Source organism: Balaenoptera musculus, chromosome 17 (assembly GCF_009873245.2).
Source record: "Balaenoptera musculus isolate JJ_BM4_2016_0621 chromosome 17, mBalMus1.pri.v3, whole genome shotgun sequence".
Lineage (NCBI taxonomy): Eukaryota > Metazoa > Chordata > Mammalia > Artiodactyla > Balaenopteridae > Balaenoptera > Balaenoptera musculus.
Genome location: NC_045801.1, coordinates 6428632 through 6451578, shown reverse-complemented (window position 1 = coordinate 6451578; position 22947 = coordinate 6428632). Strand labels below are relative to the sequence as shown.

General features: G+C 44.2%; 1 pseudogene; it reads left to right on the top strand.

Moving 5' to 3' along the window:
• Positions 1 to 20667: 20667 nt before the first annotated feature.
• On the top strand, positions 20668 to 22289 carry LOC118883788 (annotated as a pseudogene).
• The last annotated feature ends 658 nt before the right edge of the window (positions 22290 to 22947 follow it).

Sequence of the window (22947 nt, the reverse complement as noted above, 5' to 3'; positions counted from 1 at the left end):
CCTGCATTGCATCCACATCAAGCTGGCCGTGAGCCACCTCTTTCCTTCCTCAGTGATTTGGGTGAGGACCAGTCTGCTGGGTAATGTCATCGGTCTCCAGTCTTGCTCACTAATTTCCTTGCTGCCCCTGGAAGCTGACCTGTAGGGATTAGATCAAATAACACGTAGTGGGTTCAGCCAGTGGGAGCCCCAGTAGGACGTGGGAGGAATGAAAGTAGAGTCAGGGTATATCTTCACTCTCACTGGAGGTTCACTCCTCACTCAGGCTGTATCTCTAGGAGGAAGGCCAAGGGGTCCTTTTCCATTCGACTCTCTCCTTCTGGATGTTGATAATCCTTCCTTTCCCTAACCCCTGCAGGCCTATGGGTAGTTACAAGCCCAGAGCAATTTACTGCCCTTGTGGTCTGCCCATGCCCTGTCTTCACCTCTGTAAATAGACCTGTTATTAAACTCCCCTAAAATTCTCCTAATTCAAATGTGTCCTGTGTTACCTGCCGGGACCCTCAGGAATACAATGTGGGAAAAGCATGATGAAGTGTTTGGGACATTGTGTGATGGTGGGAAGGAAACAGAGAGAGAAGAGAAGGAAACAAGGAAACTAGTGTAAAACACAGTTGAAGAGAATAAGTTAGGCAGTCGCATGGAAGGATTATATAATTAACATGATTACCAGGACCACAAGCACTTTGGCTTTCCTTCCTTCCTCCCTCAGGCACTTTTCAGGTCAGAGTTTCATTCTAGACCTGCAAGAAGAAGCAGTTGGGGATGGTATCCTAGGTGGTAATCCCTCAGCCCTGGGAGTTTGGAGACGGGGGCATGGAGGACTAAACCAGAGGCCGGTCAGCCTGCACGTCCCTCCATCAACTCCTCACCCCAGCAGGTCTGGGGTGATTACCTTGTTTTTCTGCAGTCTCTTACCTGTATCCTTTGAGGGGGGCATCTTTAAGAATTCAGTTTTCTGGATCTTAGAGAGGTAATGCTGTGCATATACTGGGTAGTATGTATCACTGAGTGGTGTCTGGGGCAGAATCCTATAATCAAACCTATTCATATTTTGCAGTGAAACATGTGAGTTTTCAGGGGAAGTCAGATTAGTAAGCAATGGGTTCAGATTCTAAACAGGGAGCCCAACTGGTCCCCTAGGACAGGAGATGGCGCCTAACCTTAGAGGCTGAGCCAAAAGAGCAGGGTGGAGCTGAATGGTCCCCAAGTCCAAGACCCACCCTCTTCAGACACTCCTGCCTCTGGCCGCAGGCTGTTGATGCCCTTGCTGGTGCTGTCTTGAGATTTGGGGACCCAAGTCTTATGGTGGGACCTATTGGTGTTGGTGGCTGGTTGGCTCCCCAAGACTGCAGAAGGCATTTCAGATTTCCCTAACGAGTATGCATGATTTGTAATGAGCTTAGTTTCTGATAAATCCCTGTCTACGCCACATATCCCTCGTTTTTAAAGGTGTAGAGAATATCTCATGGTGGGTTGTGAAGCACCTAGCACTGGCCAGACACATAGTAGGTGCTCAGTAAACAATTCATTGCCTTTCCTTCCCTCCTTCCCCTATAGCTGTCCTACGGAATTAAATTTAGTATAACTATCTCATCTGCCTGGCAGCCTCCCTTTCTTTCTTCCCGGGAAATTGCCTGCCGCCTGGCATGTATTTACTTCCATCTGGGATTTTAAAATTCAAGTGAATAACAATCATCGTGAGGAAGACACTGGCTGGAGGAAACTATAGGAGAAATCACGGCCGTGGTTCCACTTGTCCACCTGAGCTGCTCAAGAAGATGAGAAGGTAGAGAAATAAAGCATCTCTATTTTCTGAAAGGTACACACAGAGGAAGAAAAATAAAGTGGTGTGCAGCCTATCTATAATAAATTTCAATTTGAGAGAGGTGCTGACCTGTAGCCGGCTAATATAATGGGAAAATTTGATTGTGCTGAATCTGGAGAAAGAAGAGGCCCAGAAAAGTTGTAACTGGATGGACAAGGGGTGGGGTGCTGTTCCAAGGGGGCAGAGGTCACTGCCACTCGGCGGCACGACAGAATGAGTGACTGGATTTGGAAGTGGGAGCATACAACATTTTCACTGCAGATCCGCGGCGTCAGTGGGTCAGAGCACCAGTGGCAGGATGGACTCAACAAAGCATAAAGGGAAAGGCAGGAGGCCTAGACTGGCATATGGCATCGTGGTTAGGAGTCAGACCCCGTTAAAACTCCGAGTCTCTTCCTCTCTGGATGACCTTGAACCAAGTTTCTTACGTCTCTGAACCACGATTTTCTCAGCTGAAAAAAAATATTGAATAATATTCTAAAGTCTGCCTTGCAGAATTAGTTTGAGGTTCAAAGTGATAAAGCAGGTAAAATAGCTTATTTGCCTGGAGCATTAAAAAGACTCAAGAGATTGTTCATTCTAGAGTTCACTTATCAGGGGAACCTGGACTCTGCAGAAAGAAGGAGAGAATAGGAGTAAGGTGCCAATTATGGTGACTGAGGTGTGTCTTAAGAAACAGCCTCTCTTGGGGAGGACCTTCAAGATGGCAGAGGAGTAAGACGTGGAGATCACCTTCCTCCCCACAAATACATCAAAAATACATCAACATGTGGAACAACTCCTACAGAACACCCACTGAACGCTGGCAGAAGACCCCAGACTTCCCAAAAGGCAAGAAACTCCCTGCGTACCTGGCCGTGTGGCTGACAGGGTCTTGGTGCTCTGGCCAGGTGTCAGGCCTGAGCCTCTGAGGGTGGAGAGCCGAGTTCAGGACATTGGTGCACCAGAGACCTCCCGGCCCCTAGTAATATCAATCAGTGAGAGCTCTCCCAGAGATCTCCATCTTAACGCTAAGACCCAGCTCCACTCAACGACCAGCAAGCTCCAGTGCTGGACACCCCATGCCAAACAACTAGCAAGACAGGAACACAACCCCACCCATTAGCAGAGAGGCTGCCTAAAATCATAATATGTTCACAGACACCCCAAAACACACCACTGGATGTGGTCCTACCCACCAGAAAGACAAGATCCAGCCTCATCCATCAGAACACAGGCACTAGTCCCCTCCACCAGGAAGCCTAAACAACCCACTAAACTAACCTTAGCCACTGGGGGCAGACACCAAAAACAATGGGAACTACGAACCTGCAGGCTGCGAAAAGGAGACCGCAAACACAGTAAGTTAAGCAAAATGAGAAGACAGAGAAATACACAGCAGATGAAGGAGCAAGGTAAAAACCCACCAGACCAAACAAGTGAAGAGGAAATAGGCAGTCCACCTGAAAAAGAATTCAGAGTAATGATAGTAAAGATGTTCCAAAATCTTGAAAATAGAATGGAGACAATACAAGAAACGTTTAACAAGGACCTAGAAGAACTAAAGAACAAACGAACAATGATGAACAACACAAGAAATGAAATTAAAAATTCTCTAGAAGGAATCAATAGCAGAATAACTGAGGCAGAAGAAAGGATAAGTGACCTGGAAGATAAAATAGTGGAAATAACTACCGCAGAGCAAAATAAAGAAAAAAGAATGAAAAGAATTGAGGACAGTCTCAGAAACCTCTGGGACAACATTAAATGCACCAACATTCGAATTATAGGGGTCCCAGAAGAAGAGAAAAAGCAAGGGACTGAGAAAATATTTGAAGAGATTATAGTTGAAAACTTCCCTAATATGGGAAAGGAAATAGTCAATCAAGTCCAGGAAGCACAGACAGTCCCCTACAGGAAAAATCCAAGGAGAAACACGTCAAGACACATATTAATCAAAGTATCAAAAGTCAAATACAAAGAAAAAATATTAAAAGCAGCCAGGGAAAAACAACAAATAACATACAAGGGAATCCCCATAAGGTTAACAGCTAATCTTTCAGCAGAAACTCTACAAGCCAGAAGGGTGTGGCAGAGCATATTTAAAGTGATGAAAGGGAAAAACCTACAACCAAGATGACTCTACCCAGCAAGGGTCTCATTCAGATTTGACAGGGAAGTTAAAACCTTTACAGACAAGCAAAAGCTAAGAGAATTCAGCACCACCACACCAGCTTTACAACAAATGCTAAAGGAACTTCTTTAGGAAGGAAACACAAGAGAAGGAAAAGACCTACAATAATAAACCCAAAACAATTAAGAAAATGGTAATAGGAACATACATATTGATAATAACCTTAAATGTAAATGGATTAAATGCTCCAACCAAAAGACGTAGACTGGCTAAATGGATACAAAAACAAGACCCATATATATATATGCTGCCTACAAGAGATCCCCTTTAGACCTAGGGACACCCACAGACTGAAAGTAAGGGGATGGAAAAAGATATTCCATGCAAATGGAAATCAAAAGAAAGCTGGAGTAGCAATTCTCATATCAGACAGAATAGACTTTAAAATAAAGACTATTACAAGAGACAAAGAAGGACACTACATAATGGTCAAGGGATCAATCCAAGAAGAAGATATAACAATTGTAAATATTTATGCACCCAACATAGGAGCACCTCAATACATAAGGCAAATGCTAACAGCCATAAAAGGGGAAATCGACAGTAACGCAATCATAGTAGGGGACTTTAACACCCCACTTTCACCAATGGACAGATCATCCAAAATGAAAATAAATAAGGAAACACAAGCTTTAAATGACACATTAAACAAGATGGACTTAATTGATATTTAAAGGACATTCCATCCAAAAACAACAGAATACACTTTCTTCTCAAGTCCTCATGGAACATTCTCCAGGATAGATCATACCTTGGGTCACAAATCAAGCCTTGGTAAATTTAAGAAAATAGATATTGTATCAAGTATCTTTTCCTATCACAACGCTACGAGACTAGATATCAATTACAGGAAAAAATCTGTAAAAAATAAAAACACATGGAGGCTAAACAATACATTACTAAATAATCAAGAGATCACTGAAGAAATCAAAGAGGAAATCAAAAAATACCTAGAAACAAATGACAATGAAAACACGAGGACCCAAAACCTATGGCATACAGCAAAAGCAGTTCTTAGAGGAAAGTTTATAGCAACACAATCCTACCTCAAGAAACAAGAAATATCTCAAATAAACAACCTAACCTTACACCTAAAGCAATTAGAGAAAGAAGAACAAAAACCCCCCCAAACTTAGCAGAAGGAAAGAAATCATAAAGATCAGATCAGAAATAATTGAAAAAGAAATGGAGGAAACAATAGCAAAGTTCAGTAAAACCAAAAGCTGGTTCATTGTGAAGATAAACAAAATTGATAAACCATTAGCCAGACTCATCAAGAAAAAAAGGGAAAAGATTCAAATCAATAGAATTAGAAATGGGAAAGGAGAAGTAACAACTGACACTGCAGAAATACAAAGGATCATAAGAGATTACTACAAGCAACTATATGCCAATAAAATGGATAACCTGGAAGAAATGGACAAATTCTTAGAAAAGCACAACCTTCTGAGACTGAACCAGGAAGAAATAGAAAATATAAGCTGACCAATCACAAGCACTGAAATTGAGACTGTGATTAAAAATCTTCCAACAAAGAAAAACCCAGGACCAGATGGCTTCCTAGGCGAATTCTATCAAACATTTAGAGAAGAGCTAACACCTACCCTTCTCAAACTCTTCCAAAAGATAGAAGAGGGAGGAACACTCCCAAACTCATTCTATGAGGTCACCATCAACCTGATACCAAAACCACACAAAGATGCCACAAAAAAAGAAAACTACAGGCCAATATCACTGATGAACATAGATGTAAAAAATCCTCAACAAAATACAAGCAAACAGAATCCAACAGCACAGTAAAAGGATCATATGCCATGATCAAGTGGGGTTTATCCCAGGAATGCAAGGATTCTTCAATATACACAAAGCAGTCAATGTGATACACCATATTAACAAATTGAAGAATAAAAACCATATATTAATCTCAATAGACGCAAAAAAAGCTTTCGACAAAATTCAACACCCATTTATGATAAAATCCCTCCAGAAAGTGGGCATACAGGGAACTTACCTCAACATAATAAACACCATATATGACAAATCCACAGCCAACATCGTTCTCAATGGTGAAAAACTTAAACCATTTCCACTAAGATCAGGAACAAGACAAAGTTGCACACTCTCCTCACCACTATTATTCAACATAGTTTTGGATGTTTTAGCCACAGCAATCAGAGAAGAAAAAGAAATAAAAGGAATCCAAATTGGAAAAGAAGAAGTAAAGCTGTCACTGTTTGCAGACGACATGATACTATACATAGAGAATCCTAAATATGCTACCAGAAAACTATTAGAGCTAATCAATGAATTTGGTAAAGTAGCAGGATACAAAATTAATGCACAGAAATCTCTTGCATTCCTATATACTAATGATGAAATCTGAAAGAGAACTTAAGGAAACGCTTCCATTTACCATTGCAACAAAAAGAATAAAATACCTAGGAATAAACCTACCTAAGGAGACAAAAGACCTATATGTAGAAAACTATAAGACCCTCATGAAAGAAATTAAAGGTGATACAAACAGATGGAGAGATATACCATGTTCTTGGATTGGAAGAATCAACATTGTGAAAATGACTATACTACCTAAAGCAATCTACAGATTCAATGCAATCCCTATCAAACTACCAGTGGCCTTTTTCACAGAACTAGAACAAAAAAATTCACAATTTGTATGGAAGCACAAAAGACCCTGAATAGCCAAAGCAATCTTGAGAAAGAAAAACGGAGCTGGAGGAATCAGGCTCCCTGACTTCAGACTATACTACAAAGCTACAGTCATCAAGACAGTATGGTTCTGGCACAAAAACAGAAATATAGATCAATGGAACAGGATAGAAAGCCCAGAGATAAACCCACGCACATATGGTCACCTTATCTTTGATAAAGGAGGCAAGAATATGCAATGGAGAAAAGACAGCCTCTTCTATAAGTGGTGCTGGGAGAACTGGACAGCTACATGTAAAAGAATGAAATTAGAACACTCCCTAACACCATACACAAAAAGAAACTCAAAATGGATTAAAGACCTAAATGTAAGGTCAGACACTATAAAACTCTTAGAGGAGAACATAGGCAGAACACTCTATGACAGAAATCACAGCACGATCCTTTTTGACCCACCTCCTAGAGAAAGGGAAATAAAAACAAAAATAAACAAATGGGTCCTAATGAAACTTAAAAGCTCTTGCACAGCAAAGGAAACCATAAACAAGACAAAAAGACAACCCTCAGAATGGGAGAAAATATTTGCAAATGAAGCAACTGACAAAGGATTAATCTCCAAAATTTACAAGCAGCTCATGCAGCTCAATATCAAAAAACAAACAACCCAGTCCAAAAATGGACAGAAGACCTAAATAGACATTTCTCCAAAGAAGATGTACAGATTGCCAACAAACACATGAAAAGGCTGCTCAACACCACTAATCATTAGAGAAATGCAAATCAAAACTACAATGAGGTATCACCTCTCACCAGTCAGAATGGCTTCATCAAAATGTCTAAAAACAATAAATGCTGGAGAGGGTGTGGAGAAAAGGGAACCCTCTTGCACTGTTGGTGGGAATGTAAATTGATACAGCCACTATGGAGAACAGTATAGAGGTTCCTTAAGAAACTAAAAATAGAACTACCGAATGACCCAGCAATCCCACTACTGGGCATATACCCTGAAAAAACCATAATTCAAAAAGTGTCATGTACCACAATGTTCATTGCAGCTCTATTTACAATAGCCAGGACATGAAAGCAACCTAAGTGTCCATCGACAGATGAATGGATAAAGAAGATGTGACATGTATATACAATGGAATATTACTCAGCCATAAAAAGAAAGGAAATTGAGTTATTTGTAGTGAGGTGGATGGACCTAGAGTCTGTCATACAGAGTGAAGTAAGTCAGAAAGAGAAAAACAAATACCGTATTCTAACACGTATATATGGAATCTAAAAAAACAAAAAAAACAAAAAAAAAACTGGTTCTGAGGAACCTAGGGGCAGGACAGGAATAAAGAGGCAGACGTAGAGAATGGACTTGAGGACACGGGGAGGGGGAAGGGTAAGCTGGGACGAAGTGAGAGAGTGGCATGGACATATATACACTACCAAATGTAAAATAGATAGCTAGTGGGAAGCAGCTGCATAGCACAGGGAGATCAGCTCAGTGCTTTGTGACCACCTAGAGGGGTGGGATATGGAGGGTGGGAGGGAGGCACAAGAGGGAGGGGATATGGGGATATGTGTATACGTATAGCTGATTCACTTTGTGATACAGAAGAAACTAACACACCATTGTAAAGCAATTATACCCCAATAAAGATGTTAAAAAAAAAAAAAAGCCTCTCTCTCTTGTTGCCTGGCAGTTAAAGGCCAGGTGGGTTTCCAGGAGGATGCTTATTCCCTACAGAAGACGATGTTTATGGCTGAACGTTTGTCTACCAAAGAAAGGTGAAGCAAGCGGTTTTTCAGGCAGGGTGTATCATACATACCAGTCAAAGGAGAGGAATCTCGGCTCGCCTGCCCTGTAGGCTGTATTTCCAAGCCCATCAGAAGCTAGACATCAATAAATTCAGCAAGGCTGCATTATGTATTATAATAGAAAGAGCCTGGATTTTGAGGTCAGAAAGGTAAAGGTTCGGACCTGGCTCACCATCTTTCAGTCTTTAACACACGTTCACTGAGGCTGGCTAGTTCATGGTATGGCGGGCGGCAGAAGATGGGAGGAGGGTATACAGAGATTAATTGAAGCAGTCAGTATTTTCATGATGATCATGAAAGGAGAGGAAGATCTTTACACAAATGCATGTGAAATGCTGTGCAAGTTCAGAGATGGAGGGATACTCACAGGAGATTATGAAGTGTGCCAGCTTAAGATTCTCTATCCTAGAAGGTTTCCTGAAAGAGATAATACCTGGAAATAGTCTTAAGAGATGAAGAGGATTTGGGATTGGGGATGGACAATTTAAACAGTCAGAGGCTTTATCTTCTTGGAGCCTCATTTCCCTGAATGTGAAATAGAGATCACATCTATGTAACAGGGTCATTGCGAGCATTGACGTATTAGTGCTTTGGAAATTGTGTTTTGCTGAACATCAGCAGCTGGGAACATTCACTTAAAAAGACTTTGATAATTGAAAGAAAAAGTGATATTTTAGTGTTATTGTACGAGTGCAGTTTTTTATAATTAGTGCAGTTAAATATTTTTATGTAATTATTATCCACTTGTATTTTTGCTTTGTGCACTTCCCGCTCTTGCCCTCGGCACCTAAAAGCTCAAGCTCTGGAAGTCATTGCCATGCCTAGGAGAGTGATCCATAATATGAAATAAATGGGACAGAAGGGAGGAAGCATCAAGAGTCATACCGTTAGGTGGTGAGGAGGCTCATACACACGGCACCAAGTTACAGAACCGAATTTCTGTGAAATATCATGAGTTCCTAAATTGAAGAAGAATTTTGAGCTCATTTCCCCCCCCACTACAAAGACAATCTTTTAACTCAAGTTACCACACACTCGCACTTGAATGCTGTGCGTGGTCTCCAAGTGCAAGTCCTGCTGTGGCCCTGGAGACACCAAGATGGACAAGGCCCTACCTCTGCCTTGAGGATCATATTCTGATAGAGAAGACAAATATATGGGCAGATATTTTTAATGTGATGTCATATCTGCAAAGACAGGGCTGGGCCAGGGGCTGGAGGAAGAGTTCTTAGTGCCCACCACGGGGGTCCAGAGAGGTGTTTTTGGAGAAGGGTCAGCCTGGGCTTGCACCTCAGCCTTACAGAAGTTAGTACCAGAAATGTATGGTTGCAAATGCTTTTCTCCAAGGTGGGATAGAATGCTGGTGAAATATTTTCCTCTGGAGGGTTGGACTCTGTTGTGAATAAGGGGCTGGGGGTATTTCACAAGGATTAGTCTTCTCTTCCACCTGCCAGGGCCACGCCACAAGGGAACCTCTCTCAGCTCTGCAGTGTGAGAACCCACTAGGATTGCTGGAGCTAAAACCTGCAAAGGTGTGGTGGCCTCCCTAAGACACAGGCTACTCCCCCTCAGCCTCCACCAATTTGTCAAAATTACCATGCAAGTGTTCCCACCAGTTTCCGGCTTCAGATGCTTCTGTTCTCGGATGGGACTCTGCATTCACCCATCTCTCCAGATTTTAGGGCCGTAGTTTCCCCGTAACCTCAGTTCTCTGATGGGTCTAACACAAATCACTGATTCTCATGGTTCAGTTTTTTTCTTGTTGTAAAGATGGGAGTGACAACCTCAAAGTTCCCTTCAAGTTGAGCTGTAACCCAATTGTGCTATATTTGCACAGTGGAACACTCGTCCGTAATGAAAAATAAGGAACTACTAATTCACTCATCAACACAGGGTGAATCTTGAAAACTTTATGCTCATCAAAATAAGACAGAGAGGAAAGAGGATGTGTTGTATGATTCCACTTGCATGAAGTTTACAAATAGGCAAAACTGATCTAGGAGGACAGAAATCAGAGGAGTGGCTGTCTCTGGGGGAGGGTCAGGAATTGAGTGGAAGAGAATATAAAAGAAGTTTCTGGTGTGATGGAAATATTTTGTATCTTGTTTGGGGTTGGGATATCGGTTATGCAAGTCCATATGTTTGTCAAAAATCATCTAACCGTACACTTAAGATACGTGCATTTCACTTTATGTCACTCACCTTAATTAAAAAAAAAACTTGAAAAACAGATGTCATTTGAAGTCATGGGCGTATAGGAGGTCAGCTGACGAGTGAGGGTGATGAGAAGCGAGTGGGTCAGAGGATAGAGCCCAGGAGCACCCCAAGGCTGAGAGGTGAGGAAGAGCAGGAAGACTCAGGGAGGGGCCCGAGGAGAAGCAGCCCAGTTGCTTCCTGCGTGCAGTGATGCCAGGGCTTCCTCCAGATCCCTTATTCTCAGGGTCAGTGGAACAACTACAGTAAAACGCGGAGCGGATCCTGCTTTAACAGAGTCCTGTGTCCACATCAAATCCCACTGGTTTGTAGGTTCCCCAGGAAGCGGAGAATCCATGAACTGAGGACTGTGAACCTCCTGGGTTGTTGTCTAAGCGAGCGTCTCCCTGTGCGGGTTACGTGGAGCCCTGGAGCACGGCCACACTTTGCTGGGGTCACGTGAGGAGGAAGATGCCCGGGAAGCGAGAAACAGCTCTAATCCACTGCCTGGAGGACTCGCGGGTGGAGGTGTGTGAATACGCCTGACTTACCACCAGCTCTGAGTTAGCAATCGGACCCAGTTCAGCCCCTGCCCCGTGCAAGAGTCCGCTGCCTGATATACAAGAAGGGTATGTAAGTGCCTCTGTTGAATAAGAGAAAAGCAGAATGTGAATTTCTAGTCATAATCATTAATGGTGAGCCTCATGGAAATGTATGTTTTGTGTTGACATATTAAGTAATGGTAATGATAAATCTATATTATACAACTCATAAATTATAGATAGTAGCTATAGATAGTATTATAGATAGTAGCTATATGGATAGATAGTATCCATCCATATAGATGGATGGATAGGTAGGTAGATAGATAGAGATTGAGGGTGAGAGAGCACGCTGAAATATTTTTTACTGTTGGAGTGCAATCAAATATAGTCTAAAAGGAGACTGTTGTCATAGTGAATGGGTTGGAGAGAGGTTAAGGCTTGAGTGAGGTGAGGTGCTGTCGGTTCATCCAGGTGAGGCACTTGAAATGGAAATGGAAATAATGGTGAAGTTTCAAAGAATATTAAGGAGGTTGACTCATGAGAGCAAATTACAGGAAAATGTGACGAATGGCAGCTCTTTTGTAGAAACCAGGCTGTGAGTCTAGATAGAAGGTACAGACTAAGGCAAAATCCTTACCTGTGAGCAGATACAGGGTTAGCTGATCACAAACAGAATCTGTGTTAAGATTGGTCAGCAAGGATCCTTTGGCTGTCCAAGGTGAGATGCATGGGCCAAAAGATTCTGGGGAGGAATAGGGGGAGTTTTGAGTGGTCACCCTGGACCACGTGGAGAGAGCCTTTTCAGAGGATCATCTACTCCCTGATGAGAGCATTGATGAGGGTTATATTGCTTCCTCTGATTAGCTTTCAGGGGAAAAGAAGATGACGAAGTACAGTTTGGGGGAAGAAAAGTTTTATTTTGTAGAGGGGAAACAAACCCAGGCCTCAATAAGAGGAGCCTGACACAGGTAAGAAAAGAAACGGGAAAGACACAGAAGTAACTTTTAGTGATGCTTGAAAAAACAAGAGAAAATCAAAGTGTAGAATAGTTACAAGCAAAGTAAGGAACAGAATCCACATATGGAACAAAGAGAATCCCAGTTGTATACATTTCAAGGGTATGAATGAGCGGAGCCTGCAGACGAGCTCATACATGGAAGAAAGATGAAAGGAAGTACACAGGGACCTGAGCAGAAAGTCTGAGGTTTGCGGATGCCCAAGATAAGGCATTATCATGTACTTCTTTGTCTTTCCCTCTCTACACGCTAAGGATGAACCTCAGCTGCTGTCTTTAAACAAGGATTGACTATGAATACAATTCAATTTAGCCGCTATTTATCCATTGCCTACTAGATGCAATTCATTGTACTTGGGGCTGTGGGAACTAAGGAGATGAATAAAGCGTGGAGTCCGCTAAGAGCCCACAGCTGAGCTGGGGGACACCTGTAAACAAGTGGCTCTAACAGGAACAGAAAATAAAATGACAGCTAAATAGAGCGTCCAGCAGCCCACTGTGAGCCATCCCTCAGGAGGAAATCTGTAATTCCAGCTGGGTGTGTTGGGGAAAATTCCCGGAAGGAGCTGTTGCTTCACCCATGTTAGGAAGGTTTTATCTGGAAGGAGGGAAGGGGGTGGAATGTGGGCAGAGGAAACACTGTGAACAGAGGCAGGAAGGCAGGAAACTATGGGGTGTGCTCAACACATCCGTCGGTTACTGTGCCTCGTCCTCAAGGTCATCCCCAATGACAGTGTCATGTCAGGAGGAGTCTTTCCTCCTTCTGCCTGCAACAGCACTTTCTTCCATAAGGCATCTCTCCCCAGTATTAACATGCTCTGTTGACTTGTCTTCTGCATCTCACTCAAAATTTTTGCTTCTGGGGGCAAGGACCAGGCTCCACTCACCCCTTTATTCTCTATTATTCTCTAACTGGCATAGTTTCTGGCACAAGGCTGGTGTTCACGGACTCTAAGGAAGACCATGAAAGAGTTGATCTTGCATTCAGTAGGCAATTATGAAACATCAAAGGTTTTGCATATTTTTGAAAGACGTCTTGAACAAGTTTGGTACCACTTCTATGAGAGAAGAAGTGGAAGAGGTACAGGATGAGTTGTCTAGAGGAGAGGGCAGTGATGGTGTCTCTGGGGTGAGGAATGGTGAGACGGTGTGTCACTTATCGCTAGGGTTAATCATAGAGAACTCATGGAGGTGAGCCAATTTGAGAGCAGAATGGAATTTTGTTTGGATTTCTTGATCAGAGTAAGCCAAAACGAGTTTACCTTAATAACTGGTGATCTTTCTTTTCAACACGATTGAGCACATCCTCATAGGTGATGAATCTGCATATGTAATATTTCCCCCATCACTTCTTGTCAGATGTGCTTCACTTTTGCAAGCAGCTCTTTTCTTTTCTGGGTTAGTTTCCACCTGGTGCAGTGGTGATACCCAAACACTCACCTCCAAGAAGAAGCATCCCACCATATCTTCATCTCTGTCAGAACTGCCTTTACACTTTGTGTCTGTAACACGTTCTCTGGAAATGGTCTGGAAGGGAAAGGAGAGATTACTGGGCTAAATGTTCATTTTTTTTTAATTGGGGTATAGTTGATTTACAATGTTGTGTTTTAAGTGTACAGCAAAGTGATTCAGTTATACATACATATATATCTATTTTTTTCAGATTCTTTTCCCTTGTAGGTTACTACAAAATATTGAGTATAGTTCCCTGTGCTATACAGTAGGTCCTTGCTGGTTATCTATTTTATATCTAATAGTGTGTATATGTTAATCCTAAACTCCTAATTTATCCTCCTCCCTCTTTTCCCTTTGGTAACCGTAAGTTTGTTTTCTACGTCTGTGGGTCTATTTCTGTTTTATATATAAGTTCATTTGTATCATTTAAAAATTTTTTTTAATTTAAAAAAATTTTTTTTATTTTTTTAAATTTTTATTTATATTTATTTTTGGCTGTGTTGGGTCTTCGTTTCTGTGCGAGGGCTTTCTCTAGTTGCTGCAAGCAGGGGCCACTCTTCATCGCAGTGCGCGGGCCTCTCACTGTCACGGCCTCTCTTGTTGCGGAGCACAAGCTCCAGATGCACAGACTCAGTAGTTGTGGCTCACGGGCCTAGTTGCTCTGTGGCATGTGGGATCTTCCCAGACCAGGGCTCGAACCCATGTCCCCTGCACTGGCAGGCAGACTCTCAACCGCTGTGCCACCAGGGAAGCCCTGTATCATTTTTTTAGATTCTACATATAAGCTATATTACATGACACTTGTCTTTCTCTGACTTACTTCACTTAGTATGTAATCTCTAGGTCCATCCATGTTGCTGCAAATGGCATTATTTCATTCTTTTTTATACAATGGAATATTACTCAGCCATAAATGTTCATTTCACAGTAGCAAAATGAGACTTTGATTTTTTAATTAACTTGCCTAAAATCCCACAGGCTGTTAACAGCAGAACTGAGCATAAAGAAAGTGAACAGACCCAGTCATTCAAAATTTAGTCAACCCAGTGGGTCTTCACTAAATGATGATGACAGTGGTATTCACTTACATCAAGATATAATTTGGTGTCATCCACCATCAGAAAGAAGGCTCCGAGCAGATGATTTTTTTATGTGATAGATTGTATATGTATTTATCAATCACACAATGTGCAAGAAGAAGGAAAAGAGGAACTGACGTTTTCAACCACCTGTTTTATTTCATACATTATGTCAGGAAAGTTACAGGCATCATTTTATTCTTGCAGCCACCCTGTGAACTAGACATTATTCCCATTTCCAAATGAAGTGAATACTTAGAAACAGTAATCAACTTCCCCTGGGTCACACTAGCAAGTAATGGGGGCAAAGTCAGGTTTGTCAGATCCCCTAAACCTCTGCCTCTCAGATCACAGCTTCTTTGAGGTGTCATACAGGTGTTAAATAATAATCCTGCCTCACAAGGGTCCTAAAGAAGTCTTGAGACAGGAGTCGCTGGCTCTGACAGGTTCTGGATGTGTGTTGAAGGTTGGTCCCGTCTTCTGCCATTCCCATACTCCCTTTTGGGACGTGAATCTCGCGTTGCTTCTGTCAGTGTACATCAAACGTGGGCTTTCTCCTAACTGGACTGATGCCCCAAGAATGTAAAATTCTTCTTCTTGGAATGATGTAGAAAGTTCAAACTGCACGTTTTGTGGCTGCATCTTTTTGCTGTCTTTCAAAGGTTCTAGGTCTGTTCCTGTTTGTGACACTGCAGATCTGCACAGATGCCGGGGAGGTCGTATTTTTTCATTTTTGCCGCGATGCCTTCAGCAGCTGCCTCTGTTGAAGCCACAATCCGCCTCCTCCTCCGAGCTGATGAAGTGTGAAAAGTTTTTCAATATCCCTGGCCTTTGAGGTAAGAGAATTTCTCTCAGTCGGGGCAACCCGTTACTGTCCCAGTACCCAACACTGTTCCCCATGATGGCCATTCTGGGTCACTTTCTCCCTGGCACATCCCAAGTGCCACATTTGGGTTTTGAAGTATATATATGGGTTTTCAAAGAACCTCAGGCATAAATATGTCTGCCAGAAAATAGGAATGATTTAATGAGTGTGAAATTAGTTTATAAATGAAGCGGGTGGTATCAATTTGCTATTGCTCTCGAGGACAAGGAGTCTGGTCGTTTACATTTCCCTGCAAATGTTGTTCTATTACAATGCACTGCTGGGCTACATTACTTTTCTTTGAGCTTTTCAGTGTATTTTTGGGAGAGGGCTGGTCAGTGAAATGAGGGATGGTGAGTTCTTGCAGAAAGGCAGGCTTGCCCCGGGAAAGAGGTGCTCGCCACTTCTGAATTCAGACTGTAAATGCCAGTGGGCGTTTGACTGCTAAGGCTTCTGGTCACATCTGGCAGCGTGATGCATGAGACCCCAAACTGCAATAAAAGGAAAGTAGATTGCAGCTTGCCTGGTCACCTGAGGTTGATGGTGGAGCTTGGCAAGGGGGTGGGGCGGGAACAGCCAGGAGTCTGGGGATGGTGCCAGGAATGGAAGCAGTGGTCACCTGCTGAAACAAGGAGGGATGGGACTCCTGTTTGCTTTTCTTCTACAAAAATAGAAATTGACCTGAGAACTGCATTCCAGAGCACCAAAGTCAAATCAGGAGGCATCACAGCAAACACCTCAATTTGCTTGTTTGCCAGTAGGGTTTCACTGAGTATTCGCATCTTCAAGAGGTGACTTGGGGATAACGGGGGTAAAGATAACACTGACAGAAGGGGCTTCGAGTCCCACCATCTGTCGACTGAGCAAGGGACTCGTATCTGTTTTCTACGTTGTGGCTCCAAGGAAGGTTTTACTTCATCTGAAAAATGGTTGCTGCTTCCAAAGACAGTTTGAAAACTACTGATTTTGTCCAAAATACCCAGAGTAGCTTTGAAACCCTACAGATACTTCCTGAACCTACAAAAAGCATTAGATAACTAATGAGGACCGACTGTATAGCACAGGGAACTCTACTCAGTGCTCTGTGGTGACCTAAATGGGAAGGAAATCCAAAAAAGAGGGGATATATGTATATGTATAGCTGATTCACTTTGCTGTACAGTAGAAACTAACACAACATTGTAAAGCAGCTATACTCCAATAAAAATTAATTCAAACAAACAAAAAAAAAGTTAAGCATGAAAAGATTAAAACTGGGATGCAAAATAAAATAACATTTTTCAGTTTAAAAAAAAAAGACATCCAGTAGAAGGGGTGCTAGAGTGATAGGGTCTGTCTTAGGTCAGTTTCTTCCAAGAAACACACTTCAAGCCAAGGATCTGAGTGCAAGGGATTTTCGAAGGAGAGCCTACAAGTAGAAGAATTGGTGGAGGGTGGAGGGTGCAAGATAGGGAAGGGGTAGGAGGGAGGCAAGGCTGAAATTTCAGGAGGAGTCCCAGCCTCGGCCTGATCCCACAGGGAGATCTGGAGCAGATGAGGAGGCTGCGTGACCTCCCGTCTGAGAATGAGGGGGGTCGTCGTGTGGCCTTGGGAAGGCTCCTTGGCCGCTCAGGACAGGTTCCCTCTCCTGCAGAGCAGGAGAACTGGCCGGCATGACCTCTGAGGCCCCTGTGAGCCCTCACTTCCTTTGACCTTGGGGTAGCAGGGTGCCATTCACCTCTTCTTCAGACTCCAGCTTTATATTCATCACTTACTGTACAGAACTCATCTCAGACTTTGCAGTGTATAAGGTGCAGTTCTGGGCACTGTGGAAGTAAGAAAGGTGATGGGGGTAGAACAACAATTTACACTGAGATTTCACATCTGTTTGTTCATTTAATCCTCACAACAGCTTGCAAGGTAGGCAACTCCCCTCATGCTCCCCGTTTGGCTGGTGGCACCAGCTTGGGGCAAAAACACATTGATGTTTCTTAAGTTTTTTGAGTCATTGCTCTAGGATTTAACTACCCGGATTTGAAGAATTGGTGTCTTCCTCTCAAGGTCTCCCTGTGCCCTAATTTGCTAAAAGTTCTAAAATTCACAAAGCACGTTTCACTTTGTCTTCACCACATCTCTGTTGATGAGGTGCCCAAGGAAGAGGGCCTTTAATTTTTTTTCTTTCATTGGAATGTGGACATTTTGGGGTCACTGATAACACTTGCTTCCTGCAGTTGGGGAGCATTAATTATCTGTCGGAAAATTACTACTGAAGCTCTTTGGTTTCATATCAGTAAAACCCACGACCTGTTGTTCTGCTGAACGGAGCACTTGGCCTTTTGATGTAAGCTGAGCGTGTCTTTCTCCTGACCCAGCCCTTGAAGAATTACTCCTCCTAAATGTGGATTTGTGCTGGACTCTTGGTGTTCTCAACCTGCTCTATTTAAGTTGAGAAACAAATGCCAACAACAATGACTGCCCTGTCTGTCCTGGGCAATCAGATTCCATCCCGTAGGTGGAAGGAAGAACAGGGCATGTCCTGAAGAAATGGGTGCTCCCTGCTTTCTCACATTCTGGGTCAGAAAAAGAAGCCAGCCTGAGCCAGATGTGGGCAGGGAGCTGGAAGGGACCTTCTTTCTGTGCACCAAGGAGTGGCTGTCTGGTCTCTGAAGGAGGGATTGGCAGGGGGGTCTCATGGATGAGGGTTGGATGCCTCCTCCACCAGGAAGGCTGCCAGCTGTGAAATGAAAGCCCAAGTTTGAGTTAACAGTTGTGAGACCCAGGAACAACCTCGGGAGAAACATACGCCACTCGTTGCTTTATTGCTATTTGCTATTCCTCTAGCATGGAGTAAGGTTTGCCAAACCCCAGGCAATGCTGAGAAACCAGCGGGGTAGCGGATGGGGAGAAGTGAACAGAGAAGATTGTGCCCAAGCTTAGAACAAACGAGGATACTTTCTGTAAAAGAAATTGTGGAGCAATGACAACTTGGACCGTGAATGGCTGGAGAAAGAAGAAATATCTGCAACCAGAGCGTGTTAGTAGAACCTTTAAACAACGTTTGGAGAGCCATAGTAATTTCGGGGAGAGGGCAACCCCAGGAGAAAAACTGGATGTTCTGTCGATTCATAGTCATGGGGGTGGCAGTTTTTCTAATTTGAATATTCAAGGAAATATGTCTTTGATCTCTTTCCCAGGATAGTGAAGTGGAACAAAGCAATAATATTTTTGAGTTAGGAATAACAGTGACACTTACTACATGCCATATATTTTGTTTTACATTTATTAGCTCATTTAATCATCATCATAATCCTGTGGGGAAACTGAGGCACAGAGAAGTTAAGTGACCTGCTGAGATTTGCAAGTGATCAAGGTGGGCATCAGTTCCATATACAGCTATTTTCTCCTTCTATATAATAGTTGAGGATTCTGAGTCCTATAACCCATTTGATAAATTACCAGAGGCGAGCTGGGATTCAAGGGCTGATTGTGTCTTCAGATCTGTGCTCTTTTCTCTCCTTCTGCGTCGTGAAAGGAGTGAGCGGAATCAGGTCCTTCTATTCTGTCCTGTGTCCACTTTGTTGTTGGGGACTGTTCTGTCTTGTCTACACATCCTAGTCCCTATGGCTTCTAAATCCATAGGATTTAAACCACACACGTATGCATACACACACATACACACGTTTCCACATGCACACAAACTCACACACACACAAACATAGATACGCACACATGCACATATGCACTCACATATGTGCCCACCCATGCATAGACACATGCACATACACATAGATGCACATATTCAAATACATGTACACACATGTGCCCACACATGCATACACACAGAGAGACAGATGCACATACACACATACACATGCCCACACATGCATATACACACCCAAGCACACATCTCCTTTCCTTCCTGAAATAGCACTGCTCAGGCAGTGACAGGGAAGGTAGGCTGATTCACACTGTGGCTGACTTTGTTGGTTTTAGAGGATTTTGAAAAGTTTGAAAGGATATTGTTGGTGGCAAATAGACATTTTAAAAATGTCAGGTCACCCTCAGAATGGACGCTCCTCCCGTAATAGACTTACGCTGGCCGCTTAACTGCCACACCACCTCCTACAGACGGGCCCCCGCTCCTGCTCTAGACATTTCAGACGGCTGAGAAGGGCGGCTCTCTCCTGCAGAGTCAGTGATCCAGTGACAGCGCTCACGGAAATTACATGGAATTAGGTGATGGGCAGAGGGAGAGGCTTCGTTCGTTACACAGAGATCAGGCAATCTACTGAATAAACTGTGGGGCTGGCGTGTCCTGGGGAAGGGAGCAGATGTGGATTTGGACCTCTGTTCTGTGCTGGCTGTGCAGCCTTCGCGTCTTTGACCTTGAGTGTCCTTGCCTAAGACGCATGGGGTCAGACTCCTAATTTCTGTGGATGGTGTGAGGGTTGGTGGTGCTCATTGTTGGGTCTAACCCGGTGCAGAGGGCATAGTCGGAGCTCAAAAAAGAGCAGCTAAAGTTCCCACGATTTCTGCTTTTAAAAATGGAGTAAAATGATCAACGTGCTCTTGACAGTATTTGCCAAGTATCTTAGGACTGAAGGATTCCTGTGATCTCCTAAAAGCCCTCCTGGTTCTTCCCAGATTTCAATCCAACCAGCATCCACTGAGTACTTATGACATGAACAGACATAATGTGAGTCCCATCTCCTGGCAACATGGAGCAATTGACGCCCCCATTATGCACAAGGAGCCTCCCATCTCTTGCTCCCATGCTGCTGTGTGGTGGAACTTGGTCCTCTGGTCTCCCTTGTCTCTACCAGGCGCCAGATGGCTCAGCAGAGCCCTGGCAGGAGCATCGGAGCTTGTTTGGATTTCCGCTTACCCCCTTGGTGGTGGAGGAGAAGCATGGAGGACGTAGGGTTAACAAGCAGTTTGAGTTTGGGGCGGAGGTTCTTGACTCTGGCTGCATATGAACGTCGCTTGGGGAGTCCTTAAAACCCCCAACACCCCCAAACAAAATCCCATTCCAACTTAATCCGAATTTCTGGAAATGGCATCAGAGTGGCAGGGAAGGTAAAGCTCCTGGTGCTTCCCATGCTCCCAAGCTCGAGAACCGTGGGTCTGGAACCTACAGATTCCGCACACCACCATCAAGGCTACATTCCTCTCTCCCACTGTCTCCCGACTCGCGTGATCAGGAGAATCCCCTAAGGTGTTTGTTTGTTGAGGGACCCCTAGGCCTCTTCCTGTAGATTATAGTTCTTTCCATCTGGGGTGGCCCCTGAAACTTAGAGATTTAAAAAAAATAAATACATTTATTTAGTTATTTATCTTTGGCTGCGTTGGGTCTTCGTAGCTGCGCGCGGGCTTTCTCTAGTTGCGGCGAGCAGGGGCTACTCTTCGTTTCGGTGTGCGGGCTTCTCATTGCAGTGGCTTCTCTTGTAGCGGAGCACGGGCTCTAGGCATGCGGGCTTCAGTAGTTACAGCATGTAGGCTCAGTAGTTGTGGCTCGCAGGCTCTAGAGCACAGGCTCAGTAGTTGTGGCACACGAGCTTAGTTGCTCCGCAGCACGTGGGATCTTCCCAGACCAGGGCTCGAACCCGTGTCCCCTGCATGGGCAGGCGGATTCTTAACCACTGCGCCACCAGGGACGACCCCGTCATCTGGAAGCTGGCAAAGACGCAGGGGAACGTTTTGCCACCGACGCCATTCTGGCCACACTGACGAGCTGCACCCGCTCTGTGTATTCCTGGGACACGGTCGTCCAGAGAGTCGGGTCCAAGCTCTTCTTTGACAAGAGGGACAAAACTGTGACTTTGACCTCCTGACGGTGAGTGAGACAGCCAACGGGCCCCCTCAAGATGAAGGTAACTCCTTCAACTCGCCCCGCAACCTGGCCATGGAAGCGACCTACATCAACCACCACTTCTCCCCACGGTACTTGAGGATGGGGAAGGAAAGATGCAACTTCCCCACCCCAAACCCGTTTGTGGAGGACGGCATGGATAAGAATGAGATCGCCTCTGTGGTATCCCGTTATCACAGGTGGAAGTGCGGAGATGACACTGACCTCATCGTCCTCCGTGAGCACAGCGGTGCCACGACCGGCGCCAACGGGGAGGTGTCCTTCACCAGCATCAAGACCCTCAACGAGTGGGACTCCAGGCACTGTAATGGCGTTGACTGCCGTCAGAAGCTGGATTCTCAGTGAGGGGCCACCATTGCCACCGAGCTGAAGAACAACAGCTACAAGTTGGCCCGCTGGACCTGCTGTGCTTTGCTGGCTGGATCCGAGTACCTCAAACTTGGTTACGTGTCCTGGTACCACGTGAAAGACTCCTCATGCCATGTCATCCTGGGCACCCAGCAGCTCAAGCCCAGTGAGTTTGCCAACCGGATCAACCCACACGTGGAGAACACCTGGGGCATCCTGTGCTGCGTCATCGACACCTGCATGAAGCTGGAGGAGGGCAAGTACCTCAACCTCAGGGACCCCAACAAGCAGGTCGTCCGCGTCTATAGCCTGCCCGACGGCACCTTCAGCTCGGATGAGGACGACGAGGAGGAGGAAGAGGAGGAAGAGGAAGAAGAAGAGGAAGAAACCTAAGCCAGACAGTGATGTGGAGCTGGAGTCTGTGATTCTGCTGAGCCGAGGAGGGCCTCGGATACCTGGTGGAACGTTTGTCTGATTGTCGTTCTCTGCAGCTTGTCAGTTGGAATGACGGATAAGTCTATTTAGTCTCTTAAAAAAAAAAAAAGAAAAAGTTTCAGTCCCTGAAACTTGGAGATTTTAACATTCTGAACTCAGATAATTCTCACTGTGTCAAACTGGGAAACTCAGTCTTTTGCTGAAGGCTTTGGCTCCATTTTTTTTATTTTGATTTTTTGTGTTTTATTGGCTTTGGCTCCATTTTAACAGCTAATACTCGTGGAGGTGATGGTGAGTTGTCATTACTGACAGTTTACATAGTGGCTTAAGTAATAGGATCATAGATAGTCTTTCTATAAGGATCACCTAGTCCTATACTCTGATTCGTATGTGAGGAAACTGAGGCTCAGAGGGAGGTGATTTCTCCCAGGTCACACACCCCTTTGGCTCTGGAGGAAGCAGAGAAGCCAGACTTCTGTCTCCCCTCTGTTCTCCCTTCTCTGGGGCAGGACCCGCTCTGCAAACTTGAAATCACCAGGCAGCCAGAGTGGTCAGCGTTTCTGAGCAGGCAGCCAAAATTGCTTTTCCTTTAACAACAGATCCTTATGACAAGGTGGTCGGTGCTAAACAAGGTCCCCGGAGGAGCATAAAGCAGGGTTCCCCTCAGGGCCACACCCGCCG